Below are 20,089 nucleotides of genomic sequence, written 5' to 3'. Positions count from 1 at the left end.
GGTGGCTGGGCTGTGTAGCCAAGATCAGCAGGTAGATAAGTGCCTGCCAGTGCATGATTCAAGGTCACCCAAAATAAACAAGACACATCGGGCTAAGTGACACTGTTTCCAACCCCTGCAATTCTTCAGTCACACCCACCCCATGGCCAGCAGATCTATAATATTGCCAACTCCGATGAGGTCAACTGCCAACATCCTACTCAGGTCATCTTGGAAGACTTTCTCTTCATCCCTTCTCATTACAATGGAAGACAAAGATCTGGGGGTGTGCTGAGAGTCAGATACCAGAGCTTATTTATGATGAGAGTACTATTGAGTCTAAAGCAGAGCTAGTCCCCCAGCACAGGCTATAGAAGCATTCCAGTCCAAGGCCTGTTCTTGCATGATTCCCACAGTAGGGGGACTGCATGTGACTAGCCCTTAATGAAAGAATACCACAACACATCACATTCAGCAGGATACAAAGTTCTAAATGTGGAGGACACCTTGGTCTGATAGGACCTGCTTAGCCTCCTTTCTAGATGCAGCTACCCTCTGGTTTTGAGGAAACCAAAACCAGGAAAACCAAATCAAGAGACCTTCACTTACTAGGAACCCCAAGTGTCTTGGGTATGCCAATTATTTGTTTTGTTTTTGTTTTTTGAGACATGTTTCTCTGCCCTAGTTGTCCTGGAACTCAATCTGTAGACCAGGCTGGCCTCAAACACACAGAGATCTGCCTGTTTCTGTCTCCATAGTGCTGGGACTAAAGACATGCACCACCACTGCCTGGAGGAATAAACCAAACTTACTTTTTTTGTTTGTTTGTTTCTGTTTTTGTCTTTAAGTTTCCCGGGGACCGCCAGGTGTATAGCTGATAAACACTTCACCTGAGCAGACATCTTTCCAGCTCTGTTTCTTCCATCCTCAAATTATGTGTACCAGTATCCACATAACACAACTAAGGGTGATTCTGCTGTCCCTTGCCACCCTGACTAGTTAGTTTGGTGAGTCCTGTTTATCTTAGGAAATTCCAAGTCATTGTGTAGAGACAGAACCCTAACAATGGGAGTGTGGGATGAGAGGGATTTCTGGAATGACAAATCCTCCCTTCAGCTGTGCTAGTTCCTAGCAGGGTGTTGTCACAACAGTGAAATGTTCCCACACACCACCTCCATGAGCTTTCCAGGAGACACTCTTGTCTGCTATTTCAGTAGGGATTTAATGCCCCCACACTAGAGCCAAACCTTTCCATCCCAACCAGACAAACGGAGGAACGGCACTTGACTGAACTTGACATATCTTATAATGCCACCCATTGCGCTGATGTGTTAAGGATCCTTCGTGTGATAGAGAACTCTTCATGTCCCATTGTTCTGTCCAACTTTCTCCCATTCCATCAAGTCCCATGACAGGAAGGCCTTGAATATAGAATTGTCACAGGTATGAGGTAAGAAGACCTGATGACACAGCCTCAGCCAGGATCACATCTGCTCAGGAAATACTCTGAGAAGTGCATCTGGTGTTGGGTGGTTGGGATTCTACAGGGCAGAAGATTGCTTGCTTGCCAGTTCCATACAAGTTCAGGATCTTCCAACATAAGTTGCAACCAAGTGACTTTTGTCCCAAGAGTGATGGTTAATGTTTGCATGGCTTTTGAATGTTTGTATACCTATTTACTCCTCACTGTTTCTAATTTCATCCCACCAGAAGATCCTGTCTCCTGTGCTATGGCTTGGACCATGACTGTGGTGTCATGCTCAGACTAGAATCATTTTTGATATCTGAGCATATGACTAGAGGTGTTTTTGAAGCCACAATGGCATTTCTGTGTCTGCATGACGGCCTTACATTTTTGCATTGTGTCCATTGTGGTGAGGCACCTCTGTAGTCTGTGTCCAGCAGGCTCATGTGATTGTCATATGAACATGAAGAAGTGGCCATGGCCTACTTGTTGTGACCTAATTTGCCATATTTTGTGGCCAGGGCATGCTGGCAATAGCTACATAATTGTGTTGTATCTAGGACTTTCCTGGGATTCTCAGGGAGGGGAATTAGTTTTCATGAGTTGGCCCATTTTATATAAAGGTAAACTTTTTGTTCTGTTTGGGGCAGACAGGCAATCGCAGCAGTTTGCTGAGTACAAGGTAGATTAGCTTTTCCATTCCATCTTTAAAATTAAGGTTTCTATTCATGTGTGAGGGGAGGTGGGAGGGACATGTGAGCCCACTAAGCTCGTGTGTATGCAGATCCTTTGAAGGCCTGAAGAGGATGTCAGAGGCCCTGAAGCTGGAGTTACTGGTAGTTTTAAGCCGCCACACCACCTCCACTGCCATCACCCCCATGCAACATGTCACCATCCCCACTACCCCCTCCACCACACACACACACACACACACACACACACACACACACACACACACACACACGCTGGGGACCAACTCCAGTCCTCTGGAAGAGCAGCAAGCACTCTTAACTGCACAGCTATTTCTCTCACCCCTTCAGTTCCACTTTTCTTGTTTTTTGTTTGCTTTTGTTTTTCAAGACATGGTTTCACTGTGTAACAGCCTTGGCTGTCCTGGAACTCACAGAGATCCACCTGCCTCTGCCTCCTGAGTGCTGGGATTAAAGGTGTGCACTAACCACCACCTGGCCAGTTCCACTTAAAAAAAAATAATAATAAAGTTTGTTTTGTGTGTGTTACACACACACGTTACTGTGTGCATTTGGTGGTCAAGGGACAACTTTATAGAATCAGTTCTCACCTTCCAGCTTTTCATGGGTTCCATGACAGGAACCCAACTCCTCAAGACTTGCACAGCAAACACCTTTATTCTCTAAGCCATCTCATCACCCCACATCTTTTCTTACAGTTCTTTACTATAGGCAGTAACAAGGAAGAGACCATTGCACACAGGGGGACAATACTCAAGTGGCATAGCATTCACTTACAGCCAGAGAAGAGACCCTGCACTAGATAGAGCACCTTGAAATGCCTTGGTCCTCAGTGACCAGCAGACCTATCTTGCAGCTAGTGTGAGCAATGTGGCTGCAATGGGAGACTTTCCCCTTGGCCCTATCCCAGCAGAAAGCTGGAGGAATGCTTGGAGCCACTGACATGAGTACAAGCAGAACAAAGAGTTCTGCTGATCTAAAGCAGGAAAAGATATACCCTCATGGAATTAGGCCAGCACTGGCCAGAGGACCTTTAAATGGAATTTGATTAGGCCAAGGCCTATTCTAATGTCTCCAAGCATGGGCAGGAAGCTGAACATAACTGCCTTCCCCACAGGGATGAAAGAGGAGCTGGGATGGTCTGGAAGGAGTTCGGGCTTCTTAAGATTTTCCTATTTGCAATCCCTTTTTAATTTAAGTGAAATTTAAGTCAGCAACTCAAATAGCAATTACTTCATTATTTTATGTGTGTGGATATTTTGCCTGCATGTATTTCTGTGCACCACATACAAGCCTGAATCACACAGAGGCCAGAAGGAGGCAGCAGATCCCCAGGAACTGGAGTTAACAAATGGCTGTGAGCTGCCATGTGGGAGCTGGGACCCTGGGTCCTCTAGAAGAGCAGTCAGTGCTCTTAACCATTGAGCCTTCTCTCAGCCTCTCAAATAGCAATTTTTTTTAAATTCAGCATTCTAATACAATCCAAATAAGTACTAATTTGATATTTATACATTGAGGGGTGATGGTAGGAAAATATTAGAAGTCTTTTCTATAATTTGTCTACTTAAAGACAAAAATGGAACCCTGAGAATCTCCTGTGAGCCTGGAGAGTAACTATATGTGTAAGAATGGAGATCCAGAGATTGGGCCCTAGAAAGAGTAGGAAAACTGCTTTTACAAGAGCAGAAGTTCCATAAATACAGTTAACACTTCAATTCATACTATACTATACTCTGGAATCTGAGTGGGCATCTTTCAAGCCATGTTCCTTAGCACTGTGTGGTGTGATGGCATTCGCAATGCAGAGTGGGCCTCTTGTGAGTTCAGAACTAAGGGGAAGTAGCAGAATGCAACACTGGTGGGTAGTGTCACAAACACATCAAACTCATTTTGCATTTAATTTTGAACTAATATTTTGGTTATTGTGTGCTCAGAAGTCTTTTACTGCTGTCAAAATACTTGCAGCCCCTAAGTTTAGTTACATAACTCATGGTGGTTTAGCAACATGAGGCCTAGCAGATCCAGAGCACTGACCATTATGAAGAGAGATAACTGATTCTCCCCAGAAACTGAACCTGAGAGTCAGCTCATGGGGACTCTAGGCACTAGCATGCAAGTGAGGCACCCAACTCAAAGCAAGGGTTGGGCTAAGGTTTGAGTGCTCAGCATGGACACCCAGCAAAATTTATCCCAGCTCCATGCCAGGAAGAGGATGAACAACTAAATTCTAGTAAAATAAAATGTTCGTAAAAGAAAGACCTGTCATGAAGAAGTCTATGAAGAAAACGTAGCCACTACTGGATCCTCTTCCAGGGAATTCACAGTCAAAAGCTGAGTTGCTCATCAAAATACTAGCACAGCTAAATATTTTCAGACACTGAGGGAAGTCACCAATATGACAGAAACTAAATCAGAAAAGACAAGAAATTCTGCTGGCATGGCAATGCAAAAGACAGAAAAAGGCATTTTTAAAAAAATCTCTAGGTTGTAGGAGAGATTGCTCAATGGGTTTAATGCTTGCTGTGCAAGCATGTGGAGCTAAATTCTGATCACAGACATCGTAGTTGGCAGTTACCTCTTCATTACTGGACATGGGAGTGGAGAAGACAGATTCCAGTGACTCACTAGCCAGTCAGTCTAGCCAAACACTAAGCTTCATCAAGAGACCCTATCTCAAAAACTAAGGTGGAAGCTACCACCTAATTTCATCCCTCTTGAGTACCACATCCAATCTCTCCATTCAGCACCATCTGGCCCATCTTGTCCTAGGGCTCAACCTGGTGAATCTATCTGACCTTCCCCTCCACAAGCCCTCCCCTATCATTAGATCTCACCCCAGTCCCACATCCAGCCTAATCTGGTTGGCTCTGCCCATACCACCACAACCCCCATGGGCTGACCTACACAACTGTGTTAGTCAGGTGTCTCTAGAGTCACTGAATTTATGGAATTAGTCTAAATCGCTCTCTCTATCTCTTGCTTTCTCTACATGCATACATATGTACAAACACACACATACATATATACAATGTGGAAAAACTCAATAACCCAAATAGAAAACTCAAGGGGAGCCTCAAAAGTAGAACAGACCTCTTGAAACCGTACTCCTTACACAGACCAAGTAGAAAATAGAATATCAGGATTATGATAATTAGACCATACAAGGCAATCAAAGAACATTTAAAAAATTTTAAATACAGGAAAAGAAAATCAAAAACTGAATTACCATGAAAAGACTATCTTTAAGTTATAGGTAGAGATGAAAGAAAAGAATCTCAGGTCAATGGCATAGACCAGCTCTTCAACAAGATCATAAGAGAAAACTTCTCCAAACTAAGGAAAGACATATTCATACAAATACAAGAAATATATAGAGTTCAAAGAGCAGAAAAGAAATTCCTCACAATCTACCATAACTAAAATACTAAATACACAGAACAAGGAAAGAATATGAAAGAGGAAAAATAAGTAAGTCAAAAATAAAACCAACTGGAATGATATTCCTTTAATGGAAACTTTGAGAGCTGAAGAGCCTGGAGCAATGTCTTCCAAGTTCTAAAAGCCCACAAATGCCAACCTAGATGACTGTACCCAGAAAAAAATTGTCAACTGTGGTTGAAGAAAAAAGAAAAGCTTTCCATAGTTCAAACAGGCTAAAAGAATTCATTTATAGCTGACAAACACTAAAAAGAATACTGGAAGCAATACTTCAAATTGAATAGAGGAATAAGCATAACCAAGAGACTAGAAAGAAAACAAATGAAGCTATAATTTCTAAAACACAAAGTATGACAAAGAACACAAACAGGAAAAAAATGACTGCAATCAACACACACCTTCCATTTATAACTTTAAATATTAGGGGCCTCAATTCTCTAATGAAGAGATACAAGCTATCTACAGAAAATCTGTCTTAGTTTTAAAGATAGGCACCACATTAAAGAAAAATGTTAGAAAAAAATATTCCAATCATATGGTATCAGGAAGCAAGAAGGCATTGCTATCCTAATATCCGACAAAGATAGACATCAAACTAAAACTAAGAAGAAAAGATAGAGAAGGATGCTTTCTTCTAATCAAGGGGACAATGAACCAAGAAAACATTATAATGCTTATAACATACATGCACCAAACTCTGGTGTAGCCAGTTTTATTAAAGACTGCACATTAACACCAACCCAATAATAATAGGTAACTTCAAAACCCCACTTTCTCCATTAGATAGGACATCTAAAACAATAAACAGGAATATCAGAATTAAATGACATAAAACATCAAATGTATTTAACAGATATCTACAGAATATCCATCCAAAGAACATACATTCTATTCAGCAACTTACAGAAACTTCTCTAAAATACATCACATCCTGGCACCCAAAACAAGTCTTTAAAAATTGAAGTAACTCCATGTGTCCTATGTGATCATAAATTTCCTAACATAAAATTGACAGCAAAAAGTACTTTAGTAACTATACAAACTCATGGAGATGAAACAATTATTAAATGGTGAGTGGGACAAAGAGGAAGTCATGGAAGAAACTTCCTGGAAGAAAATCAAAATACAACAAAACCTTTGGAACATATCAAAAGTAGTTAAATTAGGGAAATTTCTATTTCTGAGTGCCTTCATCAAAATTCAGAAAAAAGCACATATAAATGACTTAATGATGCAACTCAAGAATTTGAAATAAAAACAAAACAAATCCAAATCCAGCTGACAGCAAGAAATGACAAAAATCAGAGCAGAACGAATTTAATAGGGACAAAGGAAACAATACAAAGAATCAATGAATCCAAGAGCTGTTTCTTTGAGAAGATAAGGAAGACCTACAAACTATTTGCCACCTAACAAAAAGAAGGGAAAGGACACAAATGAATAAAAACAGAAAAGAACAGGAAAACATTACAATAAACACCAAAGGCTTTTCGCCAAGATGGCACCGAAAGGGAAGGAGGAAGCTCCTGCCCCTCCCAAAGCCAAAGCCAAAGCGAAGGCCTTGAAAACCAAGAAGGCAGTGCTGAAAGACATCCACAGCCACAAAAAGAAGATCTGCACATCACCTATATTCCAGCGGCCCACGACCCTGTGGCTCTGGAGGCAGTCCAAATACCCTCGGAAGAGCGCGCCCCAGAGAAACAAGCTTGACCACTATGCCATCATCAAATTCCCCTTACCACTGAGTCAGCCGTGAAGAAGATAGAAGACAACAACACACTTGTGTTCATTGTGGACTTCAAGGCCAACAGGCACCAGATCAAACAGGCTGTGAAGAAACTATGACATTGATATGGCCAAAGTCAACACCCTCATAAGGCCTGACAGAAGAAGAAGGCGTATGTTCAGTTGGCTCCCAATTATGATGCTTTGGATGTTGCCAACAAAATTGGGATCATCTAAACTGAGTCCAGCTGGCTAATTCCAAATATACACTTTTTCACCATAAAAAACAAACAAACAAACAAACAAAAAACAAAGAAATTGGAAGGGAATGTTTTAAAAATATGCACTCTGTTAAGTTGGAAAATGTGAAGAAAAGAAGAAGAAGAAGAAGAAGAAGAAGGAAGAAGAAGAAGAAAGAAAAGGAAGAAGAAAGAAGAAGGAAGAAGAAAGAAGAAGGAAGAGGGAAGAAGGAAGAAAAAGGAAGAAGAAAAAAGAAGAAGAAAGAAGAAGAAAGAAGAAGAAGGAGAAGAAGAAGGTGAGTTGAATTTCTAGATTCATTCAAAAACCACCAAAGTTAAACCAACAAGCATTGGAATCCAGATGGTCTGGAGTTCCCTTCTCTGACATAAACCTTGACACAGATGTGACCCCTGACTGCAAAAACAAACAAACAAACAAACAAAACAAAAAAACTGTAGGCAGAAGGTAAGGCCTAAGAGGAATATCCTTCAGGACCAAACAAGACTATCAGGGCAAGGAAACGCAGAAGGAAGAACTCAGATAAGGGAAGGAAAGACGGTCTGTTCAACCTCTGCTTGCAATCCCATCTCTAATATCTAGCTAAACAATATATAGACAGCAGTGGAATTAAAATGGTTGTTCCTTTCTGAAAGGACCCCAGAGTCCTATCTCCCTGTGTTGCCCATGGTTTTACATGACAAAGAAGAGATCATCAACCTTAACAAACCCACAACAAATGAAGAGATTGCAACAGTAACAAAAGGCCTTCCAATCTAAAAAGACCCAGGCCTGGATGAATTCACAGGAGATTTCTAACAGACTTTCAAAGAAGACCTATATCCAATCCTTCTTAAATTATTTAAAAAAATAAAAATAAAAACAGGAGAACCATTCCCAAATTTCTTGTCCAGGTTTTGTTTGAAAAGCCTTGGGTATTTTTTTTATTTACCTAAAATGACATATAATAGATGTAACTATATACGGACACATATATAGTGTCTGTATACAGTTTAAATACATATATAGTTTAAATGAAATTATGCCATTTGGACTTACAGGGTTTCCCACAATAGCCATAGACTATCTAACAGTACCAAGCATGAGAAACTCCCTTTCAAGTTGTTGGTCATGGTAGTCCAGAGACTCTCAAAACAATGCTGTTGTGGTTGCCTCCCAGAGGTAAAGTACATGATGAAGACACCATGTACTAAGGACACAGAGTTTAGAGGATCCAAATTGGATCTGGCCTGAAAAACTCACTTTATAGGAAAAGTGCTATGCAAGCTTCCAAGAGAGGGAAGCAACCAGTTGTCCTACCCAGCTATCATGTCTATGAACTACAATGATGACCAGCACAGCAAGATATCACTAAGGATGCAACAGTGGCACTCATATCTTGGTTGTAACCTGTAATTGGACTTATGGCCCATCAACGGGACAGAAAATTATGCATGGTGCTAGAACTTAGCTAAAGTACCCAGGGCTAGAGAGGTCATGAATCTTAGAGGAGAACCTGCTATTACCACTTTACTAAACCAGTGTAACTCTTAACTTCATTTTACATCTTTGTTTACAAAAAAAGAGCTGATGTGTAAAACAATAACTATGAAAGGTAAATTTCACTGAGTGGATTCATCACAGCCAATATACTTAAGAATATAAAAACCAAACAAAAACAACAACAAAAATGCCTGCCTAAAAACACCTACCTACACTGTGCTTCTCAAAAAACAACCCAGGCTTAAAACTGTCAGCTGCATGGCCTATGACCTGGCTGTCATGGCTTTGGGTCAGGTCATCTCAAGGTCAAGATGGTCAGATGACTATAGCAGCTCCTAGGGCCCTGCCTTCAATAGGACAAAGACAAAGGTTAGATGAGAAGAGATGGAAGCATTTCCTATTTACCCTGTTCTCTATAGGAAATGTTTCCAGAAATTACAATTTCTTTAAAAATAATATTAGAGGGGATAGAGAAACAGCTCAGTGGTTAAGAGTATGTACTGCCTTTGCAGAACACCCAATTCCCAGCATCCATGTCAGGTGGCTGTTAACCACCTGCAACTCCAGTTCTAGAGGACCTGGTGCCCTGTTCTGGACTGCAGAGTTGCCTGTACTTACATGCACACCCCCACAAACATATTTACATAATTTTAAAATAAATCTTTAAAATAATATTAGAAAACTTAACTAGCATGTACATGACACTAGTTTCAGTACACAGCCCTATGAAAATTATAACAAAATATATGTTAAATTACTCATATAGGCATAAAAGAACATTCTCATAAAAACCAAAAAGCAGTAAAATAATGTAAGAAGTGTCATTTGTATGTGTACAGGCATGTGTGTTTATATGTACAGGTACACATATACACTCATGCATGCTTATGTGTAGGCAGAAGTCAGCTTCTGATGTCATTACTCAGGAGTTGTCTACCATGCTATTTAGACAGGTCTTTTCACAGAGGAGGCTGGATTGGCTGCTAGAAAGCTCTGGGATCTGCCTGTGTCTGCTTTCCAGTGCTGGGGTTATAAGCACACACTGCCATGTTCAATGTTTCCATGTAAGTGCTGGGGATCTTGCCTGTGCGACAAAGCACTTGACCATTGGAGACACATCCCCAGACTTTAAGGAGTGTTGAGAGCTTCTAGCAGAACTGGGGTTCTGACTCAGCAATCAGCCAGAGGGCTGTTCTGGGGTCCCAGAAGATTTAGAGAAAGTTGCCTAACTTGCACAAGGCCTGGGTTTCGATCTCCAGAAAATAAAAGTTCCCAGCCAACTTCCACTTCTATGTCCTTAGTAGAACTGGGTGTCACAGAGCTCTGCTTAAATGGTAAAGGAGACTCAGAAAGCAGGTCTCCAGAATCTTCAGCTCCTGAAGGTAGATTGCCTGGGTAAGGAAGAAGATGGGAAATAGCTATTTATTTATTTTTTCACAGCAACAGTACTTGCCAATGTGTGAGTGTATCCTAAGCAGCTGACTTTCTTGTCAAAATGATTAGTTTGTGAATACATAAAGGTGTAACTGAGTAGTAATTGCTGACCTGTTGCATCATCATGCCCACATGCTTCCACATGCTCTATTATGACCAGAAGGCTATGAGCACTCCCTCTCCCTACTCTCCACCCTTGGGCATGTGAGCACCAGAGAAGGAACCATTATTCTTGAACTCATTCATTAGCCAGGTGCTCACATTGCCCAGGAAGACAATTCTTGCCCTTTCATGACTTACAGTGGAGTGCAGGGGGGAAAACAACATGCATGTTAATAAGTAGAGGATATCATTAAGTAATACCCCTCAAGGGGCCAACTAGTTCTTTTTGTTTTGTTTTTTGAGACAGGGTTTCTCTGTGTAGCCTTGGCTGTTCTGGAACTATCTCTGTAGAACATGCTGGCCTTGAACTCACAGAGATCTACCTATCTCTGCCTCCCAAGTGCTGGGATTAAAAGTGTGTGTCACCACCGCCGCCTGACAGGGCTGACTAGTTAATTCATTTTGCTAGTAGCAACTATTTCCTGGCACACTTATATGTACTATATACAAAGGTAGTCCCTATTCCACGAGCTTGCACTCTGCATTCTGGTGTAGGAGACAAGACAACACACAAGCAAACTACTGTGTAAGAGTCAGGGAACACCTTTCAGAGAATGTGACACTTGAAATATGAGTAATGAGATGGGGTCATGAGTGAAGTGATTTAAGAGAACAGCATGAAAATGAGAAACAGTCAGACCAGTACAGCTATTGTACGGTATGCAAGGGAGGACAAGGTGACGTCTGGGGTTTCCTTGAGATCTGTTTGTCATCTTAGGGAGCTGTAAGCATACTGAAGTTAAGTGCAGAGTGCACTGTAAGAGATCAAGTGTTGAAGCACAGATGTGAATTAAGATGTTCTTACAGATGGTGATGGCTTAGGCTTTGATGTACTGTGAGATGGAGAGTCTTTAGAGTGAGGCTGCAGGCCTGCTTCTGGGAGGAATGTGGATGATAGAGCTTGTCCATATGGCTGGCTCACCACTAATAGAGGAGGATGGCTGAGGCTACACTGCCTGTCTTAGTTAGGATTTCTACTGCTTTGAGGAGACACCATGACCACAACAACTCTTATAATGGAAAACATTTAATTGGGGTGTGTTACAGTTTCAGAGGTTTGGTCCATTATCATCTTGTTGGGGCATTGTGGCAACTAGGCAGCCATGGTGCTGGAGAAGTAGCCCAGAGTTCTACATCTTGCAGGCAAAGGAAGTGAACTGTGTGCCACACTGAACATAGTGTGAGCAAAGGAGACTTCAAAGCCCACCCCCATGGTGACAACACTTCCTCCAGCAAGGCCAAACACACTCCAGCAAAGCCACACCTCCAGCAGTGCCACTTCCTTTGGGGGCCACTTTCTTTTAAACCAGCACACTAACCATGGTGTTTAAAGACCCAGTTATTGACAGACTAGAAAGACAATTGAGTCTTATGGTAATTAAGAAACCTCTAAGAGGCAGAGGGGGTCTCCTATGTGAAGAAAAACTATGACTATTCTGAAAGGCTGTGTTCTAGATCTGGAGATAAGGAGAGATGGTAAAATCACACTCATTAAACCTTATTAATTATTTCTCTTGGCAGCCCCTTTGGCAACTGGGTAGTGGCCATTGTGATGACAGATATGAACATCCAAATGGCAGGAGGCTGGTGCTTCAGAAGGTCTACTGACTCTTGTCATGAGGCCTCATTGCTACTTGAAGCAATTAGTCATAACAAAGGTAATGTTTGTCCCTATGGCACATGCCTTTAATCCCAGCACTTGAGAGGCAAAGGCAGCTGAATCTCTTGAGTTTGAGGCCAGCCTGGTCTATCAAGAGAGTTCCAGGACAGCTAGGACTACAGAGAAACCCTGTCTGGAAAAACAAACAGATGGAGGGGGGTGGAGGGAAGGAAGGGAAGGAGAGGAGAGGAGAAAGAAAAAAACTAAAAGAAACTGTTAAGTCTTGGTTCTCCCAGAGGTGTGTAGGCTCCTACTCTCTTATTCTTGGATTGTTCCTGTCTCCATTTTTTGGTTCAGCCTCTTCCTCTGGATAATGCTGTCCCATATCACAGACAAGTCTGCTTCTCTTATTCTCCAAAGAAGTTTATCAAGATGTAGGACCTCACACTGAGTCCTAGCCTATAACCACTGAATATTTAGTATTCACTATATGTTCAGTCCTTACTACAGATGCTTACACTGCACTCCCCGTTTTACAGGAGGACAAAACTTAAGTTTAGAATGCTGTAGAATTATACAGAAAACTCAGAGCTCCTCAGCAACAAAACTTGGACTCATCTGGATCACTCTGACTCACAAAACCAAGCTTTATACCATGTTTACTTGTGGCCATTGCCATTCCTCTTTGAGAACACAGTTCATCTTTTCTGATGTAGCCCTGGATGGCAACCTCAGTCCCAGACCACAAAATTCTAGCCAAGATCCCAAGAATCCTTAAACTCTGTAGCTCCCTCTCTACTTGTCCAGAAGAGAGCCGAGCACCAGTGCACATGCTGAGAGGTCCAGGCCTTCATCCTATCACACACCTACACCCAGGCCAGCATCAGAATCACTTGGAGGCTATTAAAAATGATCATGTGGTAGCACCATTTTCCCCAGCCTCTGGCCTGCTTCCTTTGCGGTGACTAATAAGATGATAAGTGACATGAATATTTATCTTGCTGGTCACAGCCACAAGTGTTTTATGTATTCATTCACTTAGCCCACAATTACCCCATGAAACAGATACTATTAGTCGCCTATTTAGTAGATGAGGTGATTGAGGCATAGGAGGAAAATTAATTTGCCCAGATCATTCACTAGTAGATGATAGAGGATTTGAATTCCCATAATCAGATCAGGAACTATAATACTGTATCTACCCATACACATACAACCGACTACCAATAAGCCCCAGATCCTAAATATCTCCCAGCACCCATATAGTGAGACTTGGATCCCAAATTTGAAATGTTTCTGTGGAAAATGAATTATTAAAACCTGACTTTTTTATTTCATAGCAGGGAAGAGAAAACCAAGTCAACACACAACAGTTTGGCCTGAGGGGCACTAGGCCCAGTATAAACCATGTGGGTTCAGTTCCACCAGGCTAACTCGGACCAGCCCACATATGCCCAACTAGAGCACAGAAAAGAATGTCAATCTTGACGCCAGTTCTTTAGAAATCCCTGATGCTTTCTTCAACTCCACCTACAGTGGCATCTTGCTTAAGATGACTGTCATAATGAGTTGAAAGGCAGCCTTCATTTCTCAATGTGAGGAATTAAACTCTTGTCAAGGAATGCTCTATATTTAGCCATTACAAAGAACCTAACATGAAACAGTCTGTGTGTCTATGTATACACCTTATGTGTGTCGCAATCACTGTTAGCAAACGGGGAGGAAGTAGACTGACACAGGCCATAGCCAGGAGAATTTTAAGTGAAGCAGTGGCTTGATCAGCCAAGTTCCAGAACTGCACAGAAGAATCTGGCTCTGAACACAGACAGGAAAAACTGCTACCTTGTCCCTTCTAGTTCACCTGCCTATACTATTTACCATTAGAAATGTCTATTGCTCTTTATTTTGTACCTATTCCTGCCTGCCCTGTGCTTCCCTGAGACAGCTGTGTTGAAGGGTGTTGTCACCAAGCAAAGAGTAGAGGGTATGGTGATGGTAAGAAACATTCATCCATTTATTGGGTGCGTAGACTTTCCCTTTGATACTTGAGGTAGGACACAAAACAGTTTAAGAGATTAAGTAATTTGCCCAAGCTGCACAGCTACTAAAATGGGGTTCTGGGACAAGAGCCCAAGGCACATGCTTTGAACAACTCTGTGGGGTCAGTGGTGGACAGTTGATGGATACCAGCCAAAGATACTCAACTTTAGGAGTGATTCCAAAGTTAACCAATATGGGAGCTATTCTGAAAGGGCAACCGGAAGGAAAGAAAGCACAACTACCCTGCAAACATACCTCTTCTGAAATGGGATATGTCCCAGAACTCAAAGATCTCCAGATACAGTATGGCTAGCAAGCCTCAGGTTCTTAGGCCCACACCCTAGCTCTGCCACCCAGTCTATCCCCACACCTATGAGATCCTGGGCAGGAAGACAAATGGAACTAATACACCCTTTGTCTAAATATTGTACCTTAAGGTTATCAAACTAGAAAACTATTAAGTAAAGTATGTTTCTCCTTCTACCTTGACATATAAATATGGGTTTGAAATTTGAATGTCAAAGAAGGGGTGTGAAAAAGTGGGCTCCAGCTCATGACATAATCCTTCTCTTCCATATCTGCTTGCTCCTCCTTTCCTCAGGGACTCCCTTACATATTCATTTCTGTTCCTACCTTTCATACAGCGCTGCCTTAGGCCCACTGTTGGGGCCCATGCAAGTGGCACCATCCAGCCAAAGGAAAATGGACAGAGAGAAGAGTCTCTAGAGGCAGATTCATGGCTTTGTGTAAGGGATCCTACAGCTGCAGATCTGGCATGTTCTGGAGAATGGCACAGGTTCCCCCTTGATCCTGAGGGGAGGGACCATCAGAGGAGAGCTGGGTCTTCTGAAGCTTGGGGCCTGTGCTAGGGGCCCCTCAGTGTGGGTCTAAAGGTGTTGTTGATGCCACCAATTCTCTACTATGAAACTTTGAGCTTGTTAATTGATCTGTCTGTGTCTTGCTGTCTTCATGTGTAAAATTGAGATAATTACAGTCAGGAGGAACACAGGAATAAGTGAGCTTATTCACCATGGGTAAAGTACCTAGAACAGTACCTGGCAAACAGTAAGTGTTATATAAATACCAGCAATTAAGTGTGACTATTTCTTGGGATTAGTCAGGCATCCTCCAGTTGTTAATAGGCTGTGTGCTGAAAAACATTTCCTGACTGGTGACAGGCAGAGCTATTCCTACAGGCTTAGAGAATTCTGTCTTTAGGCCAGAGTGTGTAATACAAACAAACTATGGGAGGGGCAGGGAACAGGGGACAGGAGGGGAGAGGAGGAAGAGAGTGGGCATTTGCAGCCAATCATTTATAAAGTTCACTGGGCAGGTACTTTCTTGCCTCTATTATCTGTCCCATTTTTAGGTAGGGTCCTGTTATGTAGCTTATCCTAGCCTTGAACTCATGAGCCTTCTGCCTCAAGCCTCCAGTGCTGGAATTACTAGGCATGAGGCACTACACTTAGCTTGGTATACATTTTCTAGACCTTTGGTAATGAGAGTGCAAGAGAGACAAGACCTGTCTTCTTCAATCTCCCCCTCTCCAGGCATGGGAGAAAGGTGGTTGGTAAATGAAGAAATAAATATAGCAACAGAGATGAGGGGAGAGAGGGGACAGGTGGAAAACTACTCTCAATAGGATGGTCAAAGAAGACCCCTCTGAGGAGGTAATTAACAATAATTAAAAAAAAAAAGAGGATGCTCCAGGTAAAATAAGCTCTTGCAAGGTCCCTAAGGTGGCATGTGCTTGACATGAGGAACAGAAAGCCAGTGTGGGGTGGAAGTAGTTAACAAGAGAAGAGTGACAGGAATGGAGGGATCAAATCAAACAACTGTCAAAATCAAGTATGTCTACAGTTTGGGAATCTTGTTCAAGATTTGATTGAGTGGATCAGAGCCTGGGGTCCTGAATTCTTGCCACATGTCCAAGTAAGGACAACACTACCGGTTTGGACACATTAAGATCAGAATGTCAATAATATGTGATAATATCAGACATGTGAATATTGACCTCACTGTAGTTAGGGCTAAAAGTATAAATTTAGGAACACAGGTCTGAAGGTTTTTACCTCCCAGCATTGGGGCTTGAACTTAGGACCTTGCACATACTAGGCAAGTAATATACCACTGTGGCAGACCTCCCTACCTTTTTTCCCTTTGACATAAGATCTCACTAGGTGTCCTAGGCTGGCCTTGACTTGTAATTCTTTTCCATAGCCCTCCAAGCAGCTGTGATTACAGCACATGAGACCTGGCTTGTGGATGGTATTTTCAAAGTATAGAACTAGATGGGTCTGTTTGAGGAGACAGTACAGGGACTATGGAAGTGGCCTGGAGGCCACCACCCTAACGAGCAGTTTTAGTGGTGGGGTGAGGTCAGAAGGCAGATTACAGTCAGGTGAGAAACAAACACAAGAGCAAGGAGGTAGACGCAGTTAGCGAAGATGACTCTGATGCTGTGAGGGAAGGAAGGACATGGGACAGTCCCTGGAAGAGGAGACAGGTTCAGCCAGGAACTGTGCTTTTCCGGTTAGAGACAGCATATTTGTTTGCTGAAAGGGCTGCTCTTCTGGGACATAGGGTCAGCATCAGGCACAAAGTCCTTGACAGACCAGGGCCTGGGAGCCAGCTAGCACACACTCAGAGAATTTGGTACTGAGATGCAGGTGCTGGGTGAAAACAACACACAAGCACAAGACAGCTTGTAGTATGACGGGGGGAGGAAAGTTCCCAGCCCATGGCCTCAGTTCTGACGCCTTGTGCTAAGGGCATAAAAGAGAAAAGGTTGCAATGGTTTATTCTAGAACATGAGAAGCAGCCCAGTGACAACATGAAATTGCAGTGCTTTGGGAAGGAGGTGGCATTTGCTGTCTCTCCATTCCCCATGGTTGGAACTGGACCTGGGCCTGCTCATCAGGCCTATGACCCGGAGCAACTTTCTTAGCCTCCTGGAGCCTCAGTTTCTTCAGCTTTATCATTTCAATCAGGATTGTTCCTCCTGCCTTTTTTTTTTTTTTTGTCAATTCTTTGAGAATTTATTTCAGTTATGGAAGTTTGCTGTTGATCATTGTCTCTTGTATTTTTTATATTAATTTATTTTTTATTTTTATTTTACATATTGATCCCAGTTCCCTCTCCCTCCCTTCCTCCCTCCCTCTTTCCCTCTCTCCCACCGTCACATGCACCCCAACCACCCTCCCCTCCCATCCCCCTACTCCACATGTAGGGTAATGCCCTCCAGGAGGGGTCATTTAAATCTGTCAAGTCATTTGGAGTAGGGACTAGGACTTCTCTCCTGTCTCTAGATTAAGGGAGTATCCCTCCATGGGGGATGTGCCCGCAAGGTCCTTTTGTGCACCAAGAATACATCCTGGCTCCACTGTCTGAGGTCCCTTAGACTGCTCAGTCCTTCTAGCTGAGACCCATATTCAGGGGGTCTGAGTCAGTCCCATGCTGGATTCCCAGCTATCAGTCTGGGGGGGGGCCATTAGCTTCCCTTTGTTTAGGTCAGCTCTCTCTATGTGTTTCTGCAGCCTGGTCTTGTCCTCCCTCTCTGCATCTGGATGCAGTCCGGCTCAGTGTTTAGTTGTGGGTGTTTGCTTCTGTTTCCATCAGCTACTACATGAGGGCTCCATGATGGTAGATAAGTTAGTTGCTGATCTCATTATCAGAGAAGGGCATTTATGGTAGCCTTTCCACTGTTGTTCAAACTGTTAGTTGGGGGTCATCTTTGTAGGTCTCGGGACATTTCTCTAGGTTCAGTCAAACATATAATGGCTCCCTCTTTCATGGTATCTCTCTCTCTCTCTCTCTCTCTCTCTCTCTCTCTCTCTCTCTCTCTCTCTCCCCCCTCTATTCCTCCCCTGACTCAATCTTGCTAGTCCCACGTGCTTTCCTCTCCTACCCTTCTCTGGGGAAGTCATGGTTCTTTCTGTTCTCTAACACTTGACCATGAAAGGTAGAGTGCCTCTAGAAGGCTGGGGGTGAGTGTAGGGACAGGGCCCCTGTGGCCACTAGCAGGTTCTACACTGGAAGATCCAAGTCATGGGTGTTATCTTCTACCTCCATGCAGTCCCCACAGGGCTTGAGAAATACAACTTCTCCCTACTCTGGGAGCAAAGGCAACAAACTCTAGTATTAAGTTTACGACCATACAAGGGAGGGGAAACACAGGGCCTGCCTCTGTCTTTCTGCTGTTGAATGTCTGCCTTTACAGATGGTATAAGTCTCTCCATTCAGGGTTCCTGCAAAAGCTTTCTGGTAGGTTGGGCCTCACTGTGCTGGTGGTTTGGGAAAGAACAAACAGCCTTACATCACTTATGTAAATATGCTTCACTGTGATCAAACAGAGGTGGGAATTTCCCTTTGGAAAAGAGGAATCAAAGACCTTGAGGAGGGCAAGACACGGGTCACTGACGAGCTGGGCAGCAACAAGTTCTTGTTTTTTCCTACTGCACAACTCTGCCTCCTTCTGTTGGCCCACCTGCTTCCAGCAAAAGGACAGGGAAGGTGATCACTGAGTGGTTGTTTGTCAGGACTAAGAGTTTTTCAGGATTAATGGTATCAGAGGCTGCTCCATGATGAAGTCCTGGCAATCTCAAGTCAATTCTGCTTGAAGCCATGTGGAGTTTAGCATTTGGTCCTGATCAGAGGACAGAAGAACCAACGAAAACAAATGGCTACTACATTTCTGCCCCCCCCCCCACCAATGGGGTGCAGGAGACACTAAGGGGATGGAAGAGGGACAGATTCCTTTAAATCAGAGAGACACCCAGAAGACAGCGCTAAAGACTAGGGAGAGAGGTGTACCTCCTTTGATCCCTGCCCAGATACTTGTTATTTATCCATTGTTTTATTTCACACAGGTAGGCTGGTTATGGGGCAACCTGATGGGCTCATTAGGTTATTCAATGACAAGTTCCCAAAGGGAACTAGAGAAGGACAGATGATCACTGACCCCAGAACCTTCTCCTCTGGAATAAATGTATTTCTGTGAGAATTTTCATAAAGAAATGAGGAGATGAGGTACTGATAGTACTTGTTTATATTCACAGTGATCCCTAGAAATGGGTATCAGGGTATCCTTTAAAAATAACAACTGGGGCTTGGGGTGTTGTTGGCCTAGCATGTGTGACCCTGGCTTCAATTCCCATTATACAAGCTTCAGAAGAAGGAAAAAAAAAAAAAGAAAGAAAGAAAAGAAAAAGTTTGAACATGTCTATATAGCTGTGGGTGTATGCACTGGTACAGTACTTTAGGAAAGTACTGGTATTGTGAACAGTTTAGACCAATGAACTTTTGGAGGGATTAAGATACAAATACTAAAAACATGCATAAGTGTTTATAACTGTAAAACATTAAAAGCAAGCATAATATTCAATGCCTAACAATAACCAAGCATATGTTAGCCATCCATATGTTTGGATATGATACAGCCACTATAATTAGTGTTGTGTGTGCCAGAGCCAGTTCACACTGGCTTCTAAGACCTGGTTTTTTGCAATTATCCAAGCCAGCAGTCAATGGTGTTAATGCCAGTAACATGAAACCAGACATGGTTGGGGTGTTTACACTGGGGAAACTAGCAAATACTACCAATCAGAGATCACTCCCATTGCTAAAGAGCAAGCTGTTAAATATTTCCTAAGATTATAGGCATGGTGGCACTCATCTGTAATCCCAGCCTGGACTACATAGCAGATCCTGCCTCAAAAGAAAACCTAAATTGGGGCTGGAAAGTTGGCTCCATGGTACTTGTTGCTCTTACTGAGGACCTGGATTGGATTCACAACA

At 42.7% G+C, this 20,089-nt stretch overlaps 1 pseudogene; it reads left to right on the top strand.

Annotated features, from left to right (window-relative positions):
- The first annotated feature begins 7,090 nt into the window (after positions 1-7,090).
- Positions 7,091-7,554, top strand: LOC127223223 (60S ribosomal protein L23a-like; annotated as a pseudogene).
- The last annotated feature ends 12,535 nt before the right edge of the window (positions 7,555-20,089 follow it).

Source organism: Phodopus roborovskii, unplaced genomic scaffold, assembly GCF_943737965.1.
Source record: "Phodopus roborovskii unplaced genomic scaffold, PHOROB, whole genome shotgun sequence".
Taxonomy (NCBI): domain Eukaryota; kingdom Metazoa; phylum Chordata; class Mammalia; order Rodentia; family Cricetidae; genus Phodopus; species Phodopus roborovskii.
Note: the sequence above shows the minus strand (reverse complement) of the source record. Positions and strands in the feature narration are given on the sequence as shown.